This window comes from Notolepis coatsorum (genome assembly GCF_963971535.1).
Source record: "Notolepis coatsorum genome assembly, chromosome: 5".
NCBI lineage: Eukaryota > Metazoa > Chordata > Actinopteri > Aulopiformes > Paralepididae > Notolepis > Notolepis coatsorum.
Genome location: NC_140169.1, coordinates 33,827,077 through 33,849,568, shown reverse-complemented (window position 1 = coordinate 33,849,568; position 22,492 = coordinate 33,827,077). Strand labels below are relative to the sequence as shown.

The following is a 22,492-nucleotide window of genomic DNA, read 5'->3' as shown; positions in this document are numbered from 1 at the left end:
CTGTACACTACAATACAGTAAATCTGTGCTGCAGTAAAGCTGTCTAAATGTCAAATGTAAAAAGTGACAAGTTCTTGTCCCACTGCAAGCTTCATGTATGACACAATGGCAGTAGTGCAGTGCAGATTGTTTAGTGCTGAATTACTGTCCAGTATACACACCTGCTCTCCCGATGAAATGTTTGAATACAGTAATTTAATTTACAGTGGTTCTCTCAACATTTGGCTGCACCCTTTGACCAGCCTCAGCCATTGTGAGGCCGTGATTGATAGATTTTGACAACTAGTTCAAAGTTTTTGTATGTAATGACTCAATCAATGAAATGAGGACTATTAGTTTTATAGGGAATGACTTTTCAGCAGTAATAAGCAGGGCCTCGCGGGAAGGGGGCCTCGCACAAAAAAATAAAATAAAAAATATAAAAACGACCGGCTGCCTGTCTGTGCGCTCCGTCGAGACTGTGCATACTTTTGTTAATATTTATAGTTTTAAGAGTTTTGTCTGTACCAACAGTAGGTGCATTTAATGTGTATGACCGTCAGTCACTTATAGACATTGGATTACGGGAAACTTACCGACTGGATTACTCTCTGGATCAGCTCTCTGAACCGCAACAATGGCCTGTTGAGATCTTTTTTTTTTTTTTTTTTTTTACAGTTTCTTTATTTTCCCTTTTCAACATGAAACAAGACAATACAATAACAATACTAATAAACAAGACATCACAGGACAATAACAGTAATAATAATAATAATTATAATAATAATAATAATAATAACGACAATGACAAGACCATCAGTTAAATCAGAATAATGAAAAATAAAATAGTCATGTATAAATTAAATATATAAATTAATAAGAATATATATATATATACATATACATACACACATACATATATATACATATATACATGCATATACCCACATGTATGTACCATAAGGCGAGATTACTTGAGCACCCGTCATCTCCAGTATCGACAACCAAGGTCCCTACCCCATGAGGACCCCAAATCCGGCGCCCCAGCGAGCCAGAGCATCATGCCTCTTTAACACTCCGACTCACCAAGACCTCGAATCAGAGGCCCCCACCAGTCCGAGACCGCGTCTTGTTTGCTTTTCTCATATTTTTATATTCAGAGTTAATGATATTGTTTACACTGTTCATTTTTTCTCATACGTATTTTTAAATAAACAATAATAAATAATAACAACAATGACAACAACAACATCATTGTTATACAACAGACAGGCCTCTTACGCGTCTGTTGTACAACTTCTTCCACTAGGGAAACCCACCTCCAAAAAATACACAACCGGGGATAGACATCCCAAGACCCCCGGCCCCCACCCCTCCCCCAATCAAACAGTAAAACCACCAATCGACACGGCCAGCGACAGCATGCGGATATATTCACATACCGCCACTAGCCGTATCAATCAACAGCCCCTCTGCTCAATCGAGAAAACAGCGGAGACCAAAGGTCCCGGAACATCCACCCCCGGCCGCGCTCCTCCAAGGTCAATCTCTCCAATGGAAGAAGCTGGGATATCTGATCTTGAAACATCTCAAAAGTGGGCGAAGAGTCATTTTTCCAAAACAGGAGAATACATTTCTTGGCAAAGTATGTTATGACAATCAGCAGTCTATATTTTTTTGGATCCATCTGGATTTCTGGTAATTCATTAAGTAAATAGGCACATGGGGACAAGTCAAATTCCGTTTCTAATACATATTTTGTAAATAAATGAATACAATTCCAGAATCGTTTTAGTTTATCACAGTGCCAAAACATGTGTAGAAATGTTCCTTCGTTAGTTTTACATCTAGGACAGTTTATTGAATTATCTCTAGACATTTTATGCATTTTTATTGGAGTTAAATACAATTTATGGATAAATTTAAAATTTGCTTCTTTGATTTTGTTACTTGTAAATGGAAAGTGTATTCTATCACAAATATTTAGCCATGTATTTTCTGCAAATTTCATGGTTAGGTCTGTCTCCCAGATCCTCAACAAAGGCAAAAAAGATGAGTGACATTCTTTGGAGAAGATGTCATAAAATTCACTAATTTTACCTTTAATTGTGGTCGATGACATTAGTATTTCTTCTATTTCATGTAATTCTAGTCTTAGTTTATTTTCTCTTCTCAGTATGTGTATAATGTTTCTCATTTGTAAATATTTAAAGAAATCAGTATTTGGGATGGCATATTCTGTTCTTAAATCCATAAATGATTTTAACTGCATATTTGTATGAAACAGGTCTTTGAATTGACTTATCCCCAACTGAGCCCATTTGAGTATATTAATTGATCTTAGATGTTTATCTAGATCAGGATTGTGATAGATAGGAGAGTATATGGAGGTACAATTGGTGATACCCAGTTTTTTTGAGCAGTCCTTCCAAGCACATAGTGTGTTAAAAACAGTGAAGCAATTACCTATGTTTCTTATCTTTTTAAATTGTTTTATAAATATGAGAGAGTCCAATGGTAACGGGTCAACAAATTTAGCTTCTAACTGAAACCACTGTGAGTCCCGTCTTCCCAACGACCATGACAGTACATTTCTTAATTGGGCTGACCAAAAATAATGTTGGAGGTTGGGGAGACCGAGACCTCCCATGGATTCTGGTTTCATAAGTGTCAATAACTTTATCCTAGGCATTTTGTTGCACCAAATAAATTTTGAGATGGGTCTATTCATAGATTTGAAAAATTCTGTAGATAAGTAACATGGTAACATTTGAAAAAGGAAATTTAGTCTTGGAAGGACGTTCATTCTTATTACATTTATTCTTCCCAGCAGAGATAATGGGAGCATGGACCATTTACACAAATCAGTTTTTATCTTTTCTATAAGAGGACAATAGTTTTCCCTGTACAAGTTCTCTAGTTGCGGTGTAATGTTTATTCCCAAATATTTAAACCCTTCTGGAGACCAATTGAAAGGATATGTTTTATACATCGTTTCGGTTGGGGTCATATGCAGGAGACAAGCATTTGATTTATTAAAGTTTAACTTATATCCAGAGTATTTTCCAAATTGTTCTATTTCGTTATATAAGTGTGATAAGGACTGTTCTGGGTCTTTTATGTATAAAATAATGTCATCTGCGTATAAGGATATTTTATGTTCCTCCTTATTCATTTTCAGTCCTTTAATGTGAATATTGTCTCGTACACATGACGCCAGCAATTCAATCACCATCGCGAAGAGTGAACTCGACAGTGGGCATCCTTGTCTTGTCCCTCTCGTTAGTGTAAAAAAATCAGAGGAAGCTCCATTGGTAATGACAGCTGCTTTAGGATTTTTATAGATTGCTTTAATCCAAGCGATAAAGTTTGGTCCCATATTAAGCTTGTCAAGTATAGAAAAAAGAAAGTTCCATTCAACCCTATCGAAGGCCTTCTCTGCGTCCAGTGATAGGAGCAGAGAAGGGCTCCGACTGGTGTCCAAATGGTTTATTACATTTAAAAGTCTCCTTATATTGTCAGCAGAATATCTCCCTTTTATGAAACCTGATTGGTCTGGATTAATCAATTTAGGCAAGATATCTTCTAGTCTTTTTGCTAATAATTTGGTTATAATCTTGTAATCGTGATCTAAAAGACTAATAGGTCTATATGATGAACAATTTAAAGGATCTTTGCCACTTTTGTGCAATACTGTGATATGTGCTAGGTTCATTGATTGAGGGAGTATTCTATTGTGACAGAAATTATACATCATTGCCATAAAAATGGGATGAAGTTCAGTCCAAAATTCTTTATAAAATTCAGCAGAAAAACCATCTGGTCCTGGGCTTTTATTTATGGGCATTAACTTAATTGTGGCCAGAACCTCTTCTTTTGTAAATGATGAGTTAAGGTATTGCTGGTCTAATTCAGACAATTTTGACAATTTCTTATTTTGTAAGTACTGGTCCAGTTGTTCTTGTGAATGAGAACTTTGAGATTTGTAAAGTGTATTGTAGAATTCAAAGAAAGCTTGATTAATCTCTTTAGGTTGATATGTTATATTATCATTGAGATTAATTGCTTTAATCGTTCTTTCAGTTTGTTCTTTCTTTAATTGATGGGCCAGTAATTTACTTGGTTTATTGCCAAATTCGTAATGCTTTTGTCTAACGTAATTCATTTTTGTTGTAATTTCGTTTGAAATATTAAGGTTTAATTTGGCCCTGGCCACAATTAATTGTCTCCAATTGTCCTCTGTAGACGCTGTCTTATGAAGTGCTTCACATCTTATTACTTCTCTCTCAAGTTCTTGTGCTTGTGCTCTTTTTACTCGCTTTTTAAATGAACCATATGAAATTATTAGTCCTCTTAAAGTGGCTTTTGCAGCCTCCCAGATAATGTTAGGGTCAATGAGAGGGTCATTATTTTCCTTTATGTAGTTTGTAATCCATGTTCGCGTTTTTACTTTAAATTCTTCATCTTGGAGTAATGAATTATCAAATTTCCATTGTTTGGTGAACGAGTTGTTCCTATTAAACTGAATAGTCATGCATATTCTGGCATGATCTGATAAAATGATTGGGCTAATTTCACATTCCTTTATCATGTATATATATTTTGAGTAAATAAAGGCATAGTCTATTCTACTATATGAGTTATGTACATTTGAGAAGAAGCTGTAGTCTTTAATGCCTGGATGTAATTCACGCCAGACATCAATTAGGCCACTTTCTGCACATAACCCTTGAAGAACTTTTGAGGATTTGGAGCTATGGTTAGTTTGATTAGACTTATCCAATGCTGTCATTGTCAGATTAAAATCTCCCGCCATCACTCCAAAACCTTTACAGTTTTCATTGAACAGCAACACCATGTCAGACATAAATGTGGGTTCATCGGCATTGGGGGCATAAATGTTCAAAAAAGTTATGGATGTTCCCCAAATGGAGCCCGACACCAAGACAAACCGTCCGTTTGGGTCTGTAATTGTTTTTTCTACTGTAAATGGTATTGTTTTGTTAATCAAAATAGCTGTTCCCCTGCTATGACTTTTATATGATGAGAAATAGACCTGACCTACCCATTCTCTTTTTAACTTTGCGTGTTCAGTGTCTGACAAATATGTTTCTTGTAAAAAAGCCACATCTACTTTGTTTTCTTTTAGAAGGGATAACATTTTTTTCCTTTTAATAGGATTTCCCAAGCCTTTAATGTTCCACGAATTTATAATTATATCTGACATGGTAGTTGGTGCAATCTTTGAGGAGTATCTATGACTGTATACATTTGCCTCGAAAATATTGCCATTGCTTTTATTAATAAACATGACCAAAAAACAAAAACATAGAACACAAAACATACATATAATACACATACATAGAATAAAAAACATACATGAAATACATCAACCCACCCCAGCCATGGTTTTCTAAACCACGACATTTACCCCCTTACTCCTAGTAGGCCATAGAGAAACAATAATGGAAAAAACAAAATAACTGAAAAAGAATTAAATCTTTCTTATATTGGCCCCTGGAGCTCTTGTCTTCAGTGTAATAACTTCCTTTTATTTATTTGTATTTCTCTTTACACCCCCTCCCCTCTTCACTTCCCCCCATGTTGTTAAATATGAGTTGGTCACCTGATATTACTGAATGGTGAGGGGTGTTTCTTATTAGGCAGACTTTTTTTTTCTTTTTTTTTTTCTTTTTATTATACTGCTGAGAGTTCTCCTCTCCACATACTTTTTACCATTCAGTCATTGTGACCTTCTAATGTTTGAGAGAAAAATATCAGTGCAAAACAGATGCATGTTAAATTCGTGCTATTCCTTGTACCCCCCTCCCTTCCTTTAGTTATGGTATCGTCCGTATGACGTCACACGTTGTTGCAGGAAGTACCGCTGCCAGACAGTAAATATACACGTTGAGGAGAAAAGAATGAACAGCCGATCGCGACTGTATTGGCAAATCAATACCCCTTCCTCTGGGGTTTCAAAGTCAAGTGATTTGTCCGTATTATAACAGTCATAATGAGGGGGTGCAAACAAACAAAAAAAACGTAAATGTCATCTTCTTACCTCCACCATGGGTAACGGTTTACGAGGCAAACCTCAGTCCAGCTCGTCGGCGAATGATTCTGCCTCTTTTGGATCGTCAAACAGGACAATTTTGTTTTTATGGAGGATTCGAAGCCGGTGAGGGTATGCAAATCCTCGAAACATGCCCTTTTCGATGAATATCTTGGTCATCCGGTCGAATTCTCTGCGTCTTCGACGTACCTCTGTGGGCAGGTCCTGGCGAATGGTGAGTTTGGCTTCCCCCTCTGTGATTGTAGATTTCTTTGCTGCTTGTAGGATCAGCTCTTTGTCCCCGATTCGTAAAAAGCGGATTAGGACTGGTCTGGGATATTTCCCAGCGTGTGGTTGTGATTGTGGTCGCGCTGGGCGAAACACTTGTTCCAGGTCGAGTGTTTTTTCCAATGAAAGCTTGAGCCAGTTGGGTAGCTTGTGCTGAATGTACTCAGGTAGAGTTTGGTCACCCTCAGATTTCTCTGGAAGCCCCAGAGAGATCTTGAGGACATCAGGACCGGATCTCGCCCCCAGGGACAAAGGACCCAGACGGCGAGGAAAGAGAGCTGGAGTCCGTAACAGGCTGAGAACCAGGCGGCACAGGACACCACTACCCAGTATATTGCTAGCCAATGTACAATCAATAGACAATAAACTAGACGACATCCGAGCAAGGATTCAATTCCAGAGAGACGTTAGGGACTGTAACGTTCTCTGCTTCATCGAGACGTGGCTGGCGCCAGAAGTCCCAGACCACGCCATTCAACCGGCCAATCACTTCTTCATTCACCGCAAGGATAGAACAGCAGAATCCGGCAAACAGCGTGGAGGTGGAATAGCCTTCATGTTGAACAACAATTGGAGCGATCCAGGCAACGTGAAGGAACTATCGAGCCACTGCTGCCCAGACCTGGAATATATAACCATCAAGTGTCGTCCTTTCTTCCTCCCGAGGGAGTTAACGGCGATCATCCTGATCGGAGTGTATATTCCACCGCAAGCCAGGAACAACGTCGCGCTCTCCAGACTCCACGACGAGGTAAATAGAATACAAGTGGCGAACGTTAACGCCGCCATTTTGGTTCTGGGTGATTTCAATAGCGCCAATCTGAGAAAGGTATTACCTGACTTCTATCAGCATGTGACTTGCAACACCAGAGGCGGTAACATCCTAGATCACTGTTACACGCAATTTAAAGGTGGCTACAAGGCTCATTCTGATAGTGGCTTTGGTAAATCAGATCACGCGTCAATCTTTCTTTCACCATTGTACAAACAGAGAATCAAAAGTACTCCTGTAGTCTCGCGAGAGGTGCAGAAATGGGATTTGACGTCAGAGGAGACGCTCCGGTCTGCGTTTCACTGCAAAGACTGGAATGTGTTCCGCGACACAGATAACATTAATGTCTACACGGAAACAGTGCTGAACTATGTTTGTACTATGGTGGAAGAAACAATCCCCACTACCAAAATGAGAGTTTACCCAAATCAAAAACCCTGGGTAGACAAATCCGTCCGTGAAGCTCTGAGAGAGCGCACCAAAGCATACAACGACGGCCTAGTGGCAGGCAACATGAATGACCACAAGGTGGCGCGATACAACGTAAGGAGGACAGTGTCAGAGGCCAAACAGCGCTACAGGGATAAAATTGAACTCCAGTTTGAACAAGCTGACTCTAGAGCTATGTGGCAGGGGCTCAAAACGATGACAGACTACAAAGGCGCCTCCCTCAAACTGAACAGTGACATCTCCTTAGCAAATGACCTCAATACCTTCTATGCGAGGTTTGATGCTGGTAATAACAACACCAGCTCACAAGCCACGGCAAGGGGGGGGGGGGGGGGGGGGGGGGTCGGCTGCTGATGGAGGCGCAGTGTTCAGGGTAACAGAGCATGAGGTGAGGCGGACCTTTAAAAAAGTGAATATCAGGAAGGCAGCAGGTCCGGACGGCATCCCCGGCCGCGTCCTAAAAGTCTGTGCCGACCAACTGGCCCCAGTATTCACTGACATCTTCAACCTGTCCTTAGAACAGGCTGTCATCCCCACCTGCCTGAAGAAGTCCACTATTATCCCTGTACCCAAAAAATCCAAGCCTGCTTGCCTCAACGACTACCGCCCTGTAGCTCTCACCTCCATAGCCATGAAGTGCTTTGAGAAGCTAGTAAAGGGCTACATCTGCTCCTCCCTCCCCATCAACATGGACCCCCTGCAATTTGCATACCGCCCCAACAGGTCCACGGAGGACGCCATAGCCCATGTGCTGCACACAGCAGCATCACACCTGGACAAGAGGCAGGGGAACTATGTGAGAATGCTATTCATCGACTACAGCTCGGCATTCAATACCATAGTCCCCTCCATACTCATAGCCAAGCTCAGGAACCTGGGCTTGAACTATGACCTCTGCCAGTGGGTCTTGGACTTCCTGACTGGCAGACCCCAGGTGGTGAGAGCAGGCAACTGCACCTCCTCATCCATCACCCTCAACATAGGGGCCCCCCAGGGCTGTGTTCTGAGTCCCCTCCTCTACTCCCTGTACACACACGACTGTGTGGCTCAGCGGAGTAGCAATACAATCATCAAATTTGCTGACGACACAGTGGTGGTGGGCCTGATCTCTGCCAACGACGAGAGGGCCTACCTGGAAGAGGTCAAGGTCCTGGCGGGATGGTGCCAGGAAAACAGCCTCTCCCTGAACGTCAGCAAAACAAAGGAGATGATTGTGGACTTCAGGAGGTCGGGGGTCAAGGACTACAGCCCCCTCAGCATCGACGGGGCACCGGTTGAGAGAGTCAATAGCTTTAAGTACCTCAGAGCCTACATATCCGAGGACTTGACATGGACCACACACATTGACAGTGTTGTGAAGAAGGCACGACAACGCCTCTACTTCCTCAGGCGCCTAAGGAAGTTCCAAGTCAGTCAGAAGATCCTTAAGAACTTCTACTCATGTACAATAGAGAGCATCTTGACCGGCAACATCACCTCCTGGTTTGGGAATAGCACTGCACAAGACCGAAGCAGACTACAAAGAGTGACACGTTCAGCCGAACGCACAATTGGAGGGGGGCTCCCCACCCTCCAGAACATTTACAACAAGCGTTGCAAGGGCAAGGCTAAGAGAATCATTAAAGACTCCAGTCACCCGAACAACTGCCTCTTTGAACTGCTGCGGTCAGGCAAGCGATACCGGAGTCTCAAGGCGAGCACAGAAAGACTCAGAAGAAGCTTCTATCCCCAGGCCATCAGGCTGCTAAACGAACAATGAATGAACACTACACAACAACAACCACCATAGATCCTCCCCCACACAACAACAACCACCAAACGCACATAGCACACACATCCACACGCACACACTCACTTTAAACAAACACACTGTAGCACCCACTCCCCACACTTTATATTTATTGATGAAGGATTGCACTACAACTCGTACACCTTACTGTGAATTGTACCTAAATTGTACCTCATCCCATTTCTGCTTTGCACTATATAGTACTGTACATTAGTACTCTGCATAGTATTGTATATTATATGGTAACTCAGAACATTGTACATATGTCTATACCGAACACTGTGACCTCATTTTCTTCTTCTAAACTACATGCTATACTATGTTATTTGATACTATCTTGTCTGGCACAGTCTCTGGAGCGTAACAGTAAGAAGCATTTTGTATGAAAGTATTCTGTACTTCTCTATGACAACTATTAAAGAAACTTGAAACTTGAAACTAAAACATTTTTTATTTATTTTATTTTTTATTTTTTTTTATTTATTTTTTTTGCGAGGCCCCCCTTCCCGCGAGGCCCTTTTTCATCACAGACCTAAAATCTAGTTTTGCTTATATGCTTATATATTTCACATTAGACACGTTTGTAGAATGTGTCTGACTTGTTCCTGGCTCTGCGGCTCTGCAGCAGACATACTCACTATTGGAGCTCTGGGGCTCTGCAGCAGACATACTATTGGTTTCAACGAAGGGAGGGGTTACATCATGTGTACGCCGGCTGCGTCAGCTGCGTTTGACTATTTCGCGAGTGCAGCTTTGGAGGTTATGCTTAGTTATGCCAGCCAAGACGAAGAGGACAGTCATTCGGCAGATGGACTGAAGATGAAAGTTGTTGCATGTTAGACAGTTCAGTCAAGCTAGCCATGTCGGCTTAGCTAAAGGCAGGGACAGCTAGTTAGCTTTAGCTACGTTATAATATCGAGTGCTAACGTGTGGTTCAGTCGGGATAGCCATGTTGATGTCGGCTAGTAGCTAGCTTAGCTAAAGGCTAACTAGCGTTAGCTAACCTAGAGAGAGCGCGTGCAGCATTGTTATGCCAAGATGAAGAGGACGGTCATTCGTCAGATGAACTTCGTCAACTCCACACTGTTGTCTCCATCCTCTTGGACGTTTGGTGAGTTTTTAATGCACTCTATTCTATTTCCGCCGTGGATATCTCTCTCTCTCTCTCTCTCTCTCTCTCGGGAGCCAAACGGGCCGGCTAGCTGTTGTAGCTAATGTTATATTGAGCCAAAGCGGGCCGGCTAGCTAACGTAGCTAACGTTATATTGAGCCAAACGGGCCGGCTAGCTGTTGTAGTAGCTAACAGTGTGTGGCCTGGTGTCAGTACCTGGCTACTCTATTTGCAGTTAGCCTATTTAGCTGATGTCGGCCATTGGCTCCTTGCTACTTTGTTTTCTCTGGTATAGACCCTCTTCTCTTTGGATTTAAGTGTTGATCTTTGTCCTTTTGGATCTATGTATATTCATGTTGCCTTTGTGAAGTTATCTTTTCCTTCTGTTTTGTTCTTCCATTAAAAGTTGAATATCCTTTAGGGGCTCATCTTTGCTTATCTCTCTCATACATGCTCTCTCTCTAACACACACACACACACAGACATGCTCTCTCTCTAACACACAAACACACATGCTCTCTCTCTCTCTCTCTCTCTCTCTCTCTCTCTCTCTCTCTCTCTCTCTCTCTCTCTCTCTCTCTCTCTCTCTTCTCTAACACACACAGACATGCTCTATATCTCTCTCTAACACACAAAATGACATGCTCTCTCTCTATATATGTCTCTCTCTTTCTAACACACATATACATGCTCTCTCTCTAACACACACACACAAACAGACATGCTCTCTCTCTATCTCTCTCTTTCTAACACACACAGACATGCTCTATCTATCTCTCTCTCTTCAATTCAAATGGGCTTTATTTCACATTCTTGTATTTCTCCCAGTAGGTATGGGAGTTTTGAGTTATTGTCGATGTTTTCAAAGTCTCTTTGGGTGTTTGCAATTTGTGGGAAGTATGTCTTGGTATAGTGGGCAGGTTGTTAAGAAGTGGAGCTTGGTTTCCACCTCATCTTGTGTGCAGTGGGTCTGTCTTCGCTTGGGAGCCAGGTCTGCCTATGGCGGCCTTTCTCGATGGCTAGGCTGTGCTCGCTGAGTCTGTACCTAGTCAAGGATCTTCTTAGTATTGTGTCAGTCACAGTGCTCAGGTATTCTGCCACTGTGTACTCTCTGTTTAGGGCCAAATAGCATTTCAATTTGCTCTGGTTTTGGGTTGTTTCTTTCCAATGTGTGTCTCTCTCTCTCTCTCTCTCTCTCTCTCTCTCTCTCTCTGGCCTTGCTCTGGTGGAGGGTCAGGGGCATTGCCGGGTCTGTGCAGCGATAACACTGTATATTGACTGTAGAACGGGAGCTCTCTCTCGCTCTCTCTCTTGCTATATGTTGACTGTATCATGCCCAGCCTCGGGCAGCGCTATTATTTAAGAATATGTTGACTGTAAAAAAAATAAAAATAAAAAATAAAAAATATATATATATATATATATATATATATATATATATTATTTTTTTTACCTTTTATGGGTGGGGGGGGGGGGGGGCTCGCGTTTAAATCTCGCACAGGGCCTCGCATTTCTCCCAGGCGGCCCTGGTCATAAGTATAGTTAATTTTGACTGACATGACATAAGCAAATGATAATGTTATAAAACAGCTGAGAATTGTATGAAAGCAATTGATGCATGTCCAAAAGCATTTGCAATTTGTTCGGGGGAATGAGAAACTGCTACTATGATGTGCACAAATGACAAAATGTTGTGGAGGTTGAACTAACAGTTATGAGAACTTTAATTCTGATCAGAGAAATGCACCAAAGCAATTGAGAAAAACTGTAAAAGGCTGAGGTAGATTTTGTCCATAGTCCTAATGTCCATAGTGAAGGCTGCATCCCCGGCTGTGGTTGGGAACCTTCAATAAACCAGTAGTAGGTTTTCTTCTTCTTGTTACATCACGGCCAGAGCCCCTCTCTCTCCCCCTGCTTCCACGCCCTTATATGGGCAACTTCCTGTCGCTGTTTTCCCACGCTGTCAGCCAAGTTATATCTGCACACCTGAGACTCGTCAGGTCATCATCAGCTCTGATATGAGCCCTGCTTCTCCTGCCACTCACTGTCCGAGTGTTGCTACTCCTACCTAGGTACGAGGACGTAACCTACCTTGCTGCTCTATCTGTTTCCCTGCCTTGCTCTAACCTCTGTTCTCCCTGTGCCCAGGGTCATCTGCCGCCGGCCTACTCTGTCTCACGAGACACCGCCCGCCAGGACGATCCTGTGGAGCACGAGGAGTGCTCCTGCTCGCACCTGTCGAACATTCCTGTTTTTCTATAACCCTGTCTGCATGGTACCTATATTGGAACATTAAACAACCTAAACCGCTCCATTCTCTCCATCCCTGTGTTCTGCTCTTGGGCTCCAGTTAAACGCTACCCTAACACTTCTTCAACTTCATATTCTTCTTCTTCTTCTTCTTATTATTGATTGAATTCTGCCATTCCACTATTATTACAATGTTCTACTCCATTTCAATAACTTTTGCTATTATTACCTCTTCTGACTGTACCCCCCCCCCCCCCCCCCCCTCCCCCATGCTGCTGTGACACCTGCATGTCCACAAGGGGTTTAATAAAGGAACACTTGACTTGACTTGACTTGATATGTTTCAATGGTAATTAGGTTGAGGGATGCTCATACCCACCATCCTATACGTTGTGGTGATGGTAATTATGCTGATAGGTGCGCATACTGTGGCCCTAATGGTAAAATGAGGCTGATGGATGTGTACAGTACACCCTGCCACCCACCCACCTACTGTATATGGTTTGGTAATGGTTGTGGTGTATTATACTGTAATCCCACCATCTAATATATTCACATGCTAATTAGGCACATGAAGGCCCAGAAAAAGGAGGTGTCATTACGCGCACAAACCCTCTGTTTCCAAACTGCAGACACAGACCAACATCTGACCTATTTGGGCCACCGTAGCACAGAAACTGCTGAGTGTAGGAGATTTCCTGGGACTAATTAGGCATCAAAGTTTTGTTCCCAGTCAAATTTCCACCACTGGGATGCAGCCTCTGGAGAAAACCTCCATCCCGGTGTTTTCAGCTCCATCCACTTAATGCAGTATGTGTGAAATGCAGCCTTGGAGAGAAACGTTTATACTAGGGCAGCCAATCAATTCAAATATTTAATCGGGATTAATCGCATGATTGTCCATAGTTAACAGTGATTCATCTCACTGTTTTTATCTGTTGAAAATGTACCTTAACACATTCCCGCTCAAGCACAGAGATTTCCGTGTTTCGATTCCACCCGTTGTTATATCCGTGGGAAGTTGTTATTGCTTTTATTCCATTTTAAATAACCTATTCAAGGTTGCCGAGCGGCACTGCAGATTTACCCTACTCTATGAATTCGAGAAGGTGCAATACCGGCCAGATCCTCTTAGGGGCGCTATCGCGATAATTTTGTTTTACTTTCAATGGAGATTTCAGTAGCAGGATTCTGGATGTGCAGCATGTAGCTTGGACTACGTTTCGGATAGCAGATTTCACCATGCAATAAGGGGATTTATCATCAGCCAATGGACATATCGATCTACCAGATGGTGATCGATAACGGGGAAATGCTCGGGGGGGGGGATCAGCCCGGACCACGGTAAGATCTTTTTCACGTAAATTACAGCCCGATCGGGCATTGTTTTGATAGCCAGCCAGGCGATCGGCCTATGTGGCTAGTTAGACGAACACAGTTATTGGTAATCAATAATAATAAACAACGTCCCCCACCCCCCCACCCCCCCACCCTTTCATGCATACATGCTTTGGGATCGTGCCGATCATATGCAGTTTGAGTTATTTCTGTAGCATCTGTAAAACGGAAATGCCATTGGATATAACGTTAGCAGCTATTAGCCCTATATCGAGCCTTACAGAAAATATACTAGTCCCAAATCCCGTATAACGCTTATATTCACGGCGCTATAAAATGAGAACCTATTGATTAAGCCATTTTGAAGGGACGGTTTATGGACTCAATTGACAATGAGAATGGACAGATAGCAATACTATAAAGTATAAATTTAGCTGTACAAACAGCCCCACGTTTGTTTACATTCCCCGGTCCTCTTGACATTAATTAGACTCATCCCAATGGCCCCGAATGTGTTAAAGGGATATTCTTCAAATGGTTAATACTCGTATTAATATGGGAGTGGACATGCTTGCTTTATGCAAATGTTTTTAAGCATTAAAACCAAATGATGGACCTGAATGTATCACAACAGGCACATTGTACAACAGGTACATTGGTAAGCTAAATTTCCCATTACGCAAAGATCATTCCTTGGATTCCTTGCACTAAAGAAAATCACACAATGTACAGTAATTGTGTCCAGCCTCACGTGGGGAAAAATAAAGGGTCACAAAAACATCTGGAATCAAAACAGTGTTACAAATCCAACTGAATAGAGTCCAATGTTAATCTCTTGCCAACATTTTTACAGACTAATGTACTTTTGTACAGTAAGACTGAAGTTATCACTCTCCCCCTCTGACACTCATTGTCTGGGCCTATTGGGAGACAGACACATACATACAAGTAATTAAAATGTACTCAGAAATGTTTGTCTGAAGAAGTCTGTCACCAAAATTAAATTTATTTTTTCTTTATATTAACAAAACAAAATACAAATAATAATGTCATGCACCTCCAAGCCTCCAGGCTTCCCATCTTCTGTAACCCTTGGTTTATCTCACTCTATTCTGACATAGCTACTCTCTCTCTCTCTCTCTCTCGCTCTCTCTCTCTCTCTCTCTCTCTCTCTCTCTCTCTCTCCTCCTCTCTCTCTCTCTCTCTCTCTCTCTCTCCTCTCTCTCTCTCTCTCTCTATCTCTCTCTCTCTCTCTCTCTCTCTCCTAAGTACAGGATGAGGTGCAGGTGTGTGAAGACCGGAGTAGCAGCTGATTGACATCTAATGGCTGATTACTCTACCTATTTAGACCTGGCTCAAATGTCTTGAGGCTGCCAGATCATAGTTTCTCATATACCAGTCAGTCCTAGTCAAGTCAAGTCAAGTCAAGTCAAGTCAAGTCAAGTCAAGTCAAGTCAAGTAATTTATTTATAGAGCACATTTAAAAGCTTGAGAGCCAACCAAAGTGCTGTACAGTACAGTCAAAGCATAAAATCAATGTCCTATAAAATACACAAATAAAAAAAGGCACAACAGAACAGGACAGTACATTCAAAAAATAGGACAAGCGGATAGGGGAGCACAAAGTACAGTATAGCACACCAGGGACAGAGGAGCACAAGAAGAGATACAAGAGGGAGGGGGCAGGATAAAATTGCATGGGAGTGTGTGGGTTAGGGTGTGGGAGAATCAGGATTAATCGAAGGCTAGGGTATAAAAGTGGGTTTTTAAACGGGCCTTAAATGTCTCCAGCGTCGAACCTCCAGGGGAAGCTTGTTCCATAGTTTGGGGGCTACGGCCTTGAAGGAGCAATCGCCTCTCTTTTTTAGTCTGGTGCGGGGGGGGGGGACCAGCCGAGCCTGGTTGGAGGATCTTAGTGACCTGGGTGCTGCGTAGGGGGTGATGAGCTCGGTGATGTATAGGGGTGCTGCACCCGATAGTGCCTTGAAGGTGAGGAGGGGGATTTTGAAATCTATTCTAAGTGGGACTGGGAGCCAGTGTAGGGAGGCTAGGACTGGTGTGATGTGGTCTCTCTTTCTGGTGCCGGTAAGGAACCTAGCTGCAGAGTGCTGGACCATTTTGAGGCGGGACATGGCAGCCTGACTGATGCCGGTGTAGAGGGCATTGCAGTAGTCAAGGCGTGATGTGATGAATGCATTGACTACTGTTTCCAGGTCGACGGGTGAAAGGATTGTTTTTATTTTACTGATGTTGCGGAGTTGGAAGAAGCATGACTTGACTACGGCATTTACCTGCCGGTCGAATTTGAGCTCTGGGTCAAAGATTACACCCAGGCTCTTGATGTGGGGTTTGAGGTGGGTGGAGAGTTGTCCTAGGCTGTTGGAGAGTGTTTTGGTGGAAGAGGGGGGGCCAAACAAAATTATCTCTGTTTTATTTTCATTTAGCTGTAGGAAGTTGAGGGCCATCCAGCTTTTTATGTCCCTAAGACAGTTTTTAAGAGAGTCTAGGTTAGCTGTGTCAGAGGGGTTGAGGGGAAGGTAGATTTGGGTGTCATCGGCATAAAAGTGATATGAAATGTTGTGTTTCTGGAGCATGTAGATGGAGAAGATTATGGGGGCCAGGATAGAACCTTGGGGGACCCCATACGTTAGACTAGCTGTGGGGGAGGAGTGTCCACCCAAACTGACCGAAAAGGTGCAGCCGCTCAAGTAGGATGCAAACCAGTTTAGGGCAGACCCCCAGGGTGGAATGGTCGACCGTGTCGAACGCGGCAGATAGGTCCAGGAGGAGGAGCATGGCACAGCTACCTGAGTCGATGGTGAGAAGCAGGTCATTGTACATTTTGACTAGCGCTGTCTCAGTGCTGTGTCCTGCCCTGAAACCTGACTGGAATTTGTCTAGGAGGTTGTTGTGATGTAGGAAGGGGAGGAGCTGTGCCAGGACAGCCTTTTCTAAAATCTTAGATAGGAAGGGTAGTTTGGATATGGGCCTGTAATTATTGAAAAGAGCAGGGTCTAGGTTAGGTTTTTTTAGGAGGGGCTCAACCATGGCGTGCTTAAGGGAGGAGGGAACAGAGCCAGATTACTAGTAGTAGTATCGCTCATTCTCATGTCAGTCCTTGTTCGTTTGCTTTGTCTAACTTGTCTTCTCCTCCTTTGCTCACAGTCCTCCACACCTGGCTGCACACCGTGCTCCCAAGTTTTGGATCCCTGTGTATGACCTCCGCCTGCCCGACTACTCTTCTCTGTGTGAACCTCACTGTCTGAGAACCCGCTCCCGGCTATGACCCCCCCCCCCTGCTTGTCTGACTACCCTGCTACTTGCCTACTCCCTGGGCTGTCCGTGTTCTCCCTTTCCCTAATAAATGTACCCGCTGTTTGGGTTTTCTCTAATTCAACATCGTCTCTGCCTGTTTGTATCTGCACCTGGGTTCTGGCTATCGTACAACCGTTACAAATAATGGTGTTGCATTAATGTTATTAACTAATACTGTATACATAATATACAATTATTATACTTTGTTACATTTCAGATGTACCATATGTAAATACTTTGATTATAGGGGACTTCATATTTCTATTTCAATATGGTAGAGAAAATATTTTACAGATATTGGTTTTATATATAAACATTATAAACTGATTAAAATGGTGAGAAATCCAAGCCTTTTCTAACTTGACAACATAAACATTAAACTAAACAGGCCCACGTTTATTTCCTGCTGATAAAACAAAACAATAAAGAGTCAAACGCATCAACCATTCATATACTGTAGCAGCACATCATCAGTTATTGAGAGTTATTGTGTAAAATACAGCCCCTTGAAATTATGTAGATGAAAAAATAGCAATACTTTGTCTTATAGGGACTGCTATAAGTGTGTGAGATTATGTGCAAATAAAATCACCATTGTTTTTTGGTGAAATGCCCCTTTAAGTAAAGGCTCTGAACATTTCCTCTACCATGGGGTTAATTGGTTGTAAACCTGTGTTGAACTCAGTAAATGTGGTGCCACTCTGGGACCCAGACTGATTAAACAACAGCTGTCAGCTGTGGACCCAGACACAGGTTTTGATGTTATTCCAGTCTCTTCTTGGAATGCGGTTAATACCTTTTTAATTAGCTGTCAATTAAGATTTTCCATCTGTCCACCAATCTATCAATTCACCAACCAATCAATTCATCCATCAACTAACCAACCAACCACCCATTCACCAACCAAACAAATCACCCTCCCACCCACCAATCAACCAACCAACCGACAAGCCAACTAATCAACACCAACGCACCCACCCAACCACCTACCAACTAACCAAACAACCCACCCACCAACCAACCAATCCACCAACTCACCCCCAACCAACCAACCAACCAACCAACCAACCAACCAACCATCAATCAATCATGTATGACACATCCTATCAAATCATCTCACCTCATCTCCGTGGGCGGAGTCAGCCCAGGGGGGCGTGGCGTCTGATTGACAGTGGTGATAGAAGGAGTAGAAGTAGGTGGGGGAGCCATACTGGGCGTGGAGGTCTGCTGTGGCCACAGCTGGCGCCACCCACTGGTGGTCTGTGAAGAGCGCTACCAGAGTCTTCCTCCTGGTCTCTGCATTGTCCCGGTCAGCCCAGTCAGTGTACATGAACCTGGGAATTGGATAGTTAATTTATTAGGTTAGTTGATTAGTCAGTTAATAAATTAATCACTCAGTCGATCAATCGGTTTGTCAATCATTTAATCAATGAATCAAAAGTCTCACTGCATAGTGGAACTAAATGTGTTTAGATCCCCTCCAGATGTACCTTTGTTCAGTAAACAACTGAAAATATCTTCTCTGCAGCATCTCTACACCTTTACCCTCATTGCGAATGCAATATTAATATGCAAATTGACGGCAGCCATTTAAATTAACAGGAATTCCAAGTTGGCAGCTTATATTATTTCAAGACATGCCACTACCTACTCAGCTTTCTGTGTAGCTGGAAATAAAGCTGCCAAATTACCACATATTGAACCATGAGGAGTTATACCTATTAGTGACATCACACAAGTTCTACACAAATACCCTGTATGTCTCCAAGTGGAGTTAACCATAAAAAAGGATTATTAGATCTCAGTGGGATCTTTAAAAGTTAAAAACAAAATAGGAAAACAAGACAGATAGAGTTAAAATAGATTAAAATGGTTTTAATTAAAATAAATAATAAATAAAATACATAAATATATGTAGATAATACAGATATAAATGTGTCAATATACATGTACATATACATGTGCCTTATACTAAACATTTAGACATTACATTATTACGGTCAATACTGTATGGGTATGATGCGTATACAGTATGCACACACACACACACACACACACACACACACACACACACACACACACACACACACACACACACACACACACACACACACACACACACACACACACACACACACACACACACACACCATATGAGCAGCATGCAGACTGATACACACACACCTATGATTAAGCGTGCAGACTGATGCACACACACACACGCACACACACGTATGATTAAGCGTGCAGACTAGGGATGTCCGATATTATCAGCCTACCGATATTATCCGATATAAACATTTCTAGAACCTTTATTTACCCAGGCAAGCAAGTAAGAACAAATTCTGATTTTATTTATTGTCAAAAGTATGCATAATGTTGTGTTAATTCCACAACAAGAGATATGTAATGTTAATTACCTGAAATTATTGAGTTTTTTGGGGGGGAAACCCTGCATATATCGGTATCGGTTGATATCGGTATCGGAAATTAAGAGTTGGACAATATCGGTATATCGGTATCAGTAAAAAAGCCAATATCGAGCATCCCTAGTGCAGACTGATACACACACACACACAAACACCTATGATTAAGCGTGCGGACTGATACACACACACACACACGTACACACACCTATGATTAAGCGTGCATACTGATACACACACACACACCTATGATTAAGCGTGCAGACTGATACACACACACACCTATGATTAAGCGTGCAGACTGATACACACTCACACACACACCTGTAACACCTCATATGCATTTATAAACAAACACACACACACACAAAGACACACACACAGACACAGAAGCTTCTATCCCCAGGCCATCAGGCTGCTAAACGAACAATGAATGAACACTACACAACAACAACCACCATAGATCCTCCCCCACACAACAACAACCACCAAACGCACATAGCACACACATCCACACGCACACACTCACTTTAAACAAACACACTGTAGCACCCACTCCACACACTTTATAGCACACACCCACTTTAAACAAACACACTGTAGCACCCACTCCCCACACTTTATATTTATTGATGAAGGATTGCACTACAACTCGTACACCTTACTGTAAATTGTACCTAATTGTACCTCATCCCATTTCTGCTTTGCACTATATAGTACTGTACATTAGTACACTGCATAGTATTGTATATTATATGGTAACTCAGAACATTGTACATATGTCTATACCGAACACTGTGACCTCATTTTCTTCTTCTAAACTACATGCTATACTATGTTATTTGATACTATCTTGTCTAGCACAGTCTCTGGAGCGTAACAGTAAGAAGCATTTTGTATGAAAGTATTCTGTACTTCTGTATGACAACTATTAAAGAAACTTGAAACTTGAGACACACACACATAGACACACAGACACAGACACATACACATACGCAGACACAGATACAGACACACACACACACACACACACACACACACACACACACACACACACACACAGAAACACACATACACAGACACACACACAGACACACACACACACACACACACACACACACACACACACACACACACACACACACACACACACACACACACACACACACACACACACAGAGACACAGAGAGGCACACACAGACACTCTCTCTAACCGTATGCTCTCTCTCAGGGTGTCTCGGCCTTCTGGGTATCCATACAGACTGTCCACAAAGTCAGAGACAGCGAAGTCAAAGTCCTCCGCCGTCACCCCGTCCTCTGAGTCCACGTAACCCTCCACGAACTTCACACCCTCACCCTGGTTCACCCCCAGCATCACATCATAGTTCAGAAACTCACCCTGAGGGAGGGAGGGAGGGGGGGAGGGAGGGAGGGAGGGGGGGAGAAGAAAGAAAGAAAGAAAGAAAGAAAGAAAGAAAGAAAGAAAGAAAGAAAGAAAGAAAGAAAGAAAGAAAGAAAGAAAGAAAGAAAGAAAGAAAGAAAGAAAGAAAGAAAGAAAGGAGCAAAGAAAGAAAGAAGGAAAGAAAGCAGATTGATTAGTATTATGTACAGAAGATAAGATATTTCCTAGACGTGTCCATAATGGTAATAATAAGTAGTTAGTCAACTCTCCATCCCAGCCATGCATCTCCATGGTTACCTGCTCCATCAGAATCTGGGGGTCGTCCGGTATCACGTCTCCATCGATTACCGGCGCGAACGCCGTGTGGTACTTGGCTGGCGTCACCGTCTGTTCCACCAGCTCTCTGTAGCTCCGCCCCTGGAGACAGGCGACCAATTGGGTGCTGTCGTCGATACCACAGCCCACCCTTTCCCCCAGCTGGCGGGCATATTTGCTGGGTTGGTAGTTGACAGCCCAGCTGGCTAAAGCACTGCCACTCTGGATGATGGCCCTGTGGAACAGGTCTGAAACACAGACAGGGATACACATTCATTATAAATACACACATGGATGAACATCCATTCATAAAAACACACGAGATGAACATGAATTTAGAAGACAAACTGGATACTTCCATTTATAAACACACACATGGATAAACGTCCGTTTATAAACATACACATGGAAAAACATCGATTTATAAAGACACATGGATAAACATCCATTCATAAACACACATCAACATCCATGTATAAATATACTTGTAATATTTCATATTTATTCACACGCATGCATATCGTACATGGATAAACATCCATTTATAAGCTCACAAGATAGATGGATAAAGAACACATTTGAATTGAGGTTAGTACCATATTGATCCCTTTCAAGGCTGCTTTTGGACATGTGTCTAGTTATCGTTGATCTCTTAATCCCCTATGAGCCTCACCACCCACAGTCTAGGCTGAATACAAAACAGGAATCTGGCCTTCTCAATCAGAGCACCTGTGCATTGGACCAAACTGCCAGAGGAGACGGGCCCCGTTCCCCGTACCTGGCTAACTGAGTTAGCCGGATAATTTTCAGCATAGCTTGACTTAAGCCAGACCTTTCCATTCCCCGACGCTCGATTGTCTAAATCACTATGACAACAGATCAAAAAGTTTGAACCTGGTCGAGGGCAGGGTTAAGTTCAGTTAGCTGGATGAACTACGGCCACGCCCCCGCAAAGAAATCCCAGCTCCCTTCCTGAAATATTTCTCACAGTCTAGATCCCA

At 42.5% G+C, this 22,492-nt stretch overlaps 1 pseudogene across 1 annotated transcript in view; it reads right to left on the bottom strand.

The window, feature by feature from the left end:
• LOC311228800 (neuroligin-4, X-linked-like) overlaps positions 1-22,492 on the bottom strand; it is a 221,731-nt pseudogene that overhangs the window by 74,053 nt on the left and 125,186 nt on the right. Inside the window, exons 4-6 of the transcript in view lie at positions 21,474-21,739; positions 20,989-21,173; positions 18,468-18,681 (exon numbers count right to left, since the gene is read on the bottom strand). The product of the transcript in view is annotated as a neuroligin-4, X-linked-like (transcript). The remainder of the gene's footprint in view (positions 1-18,467; positions 18,682-20,988; positions 21,174-21,473; positions 21,740-22,492) is intronic.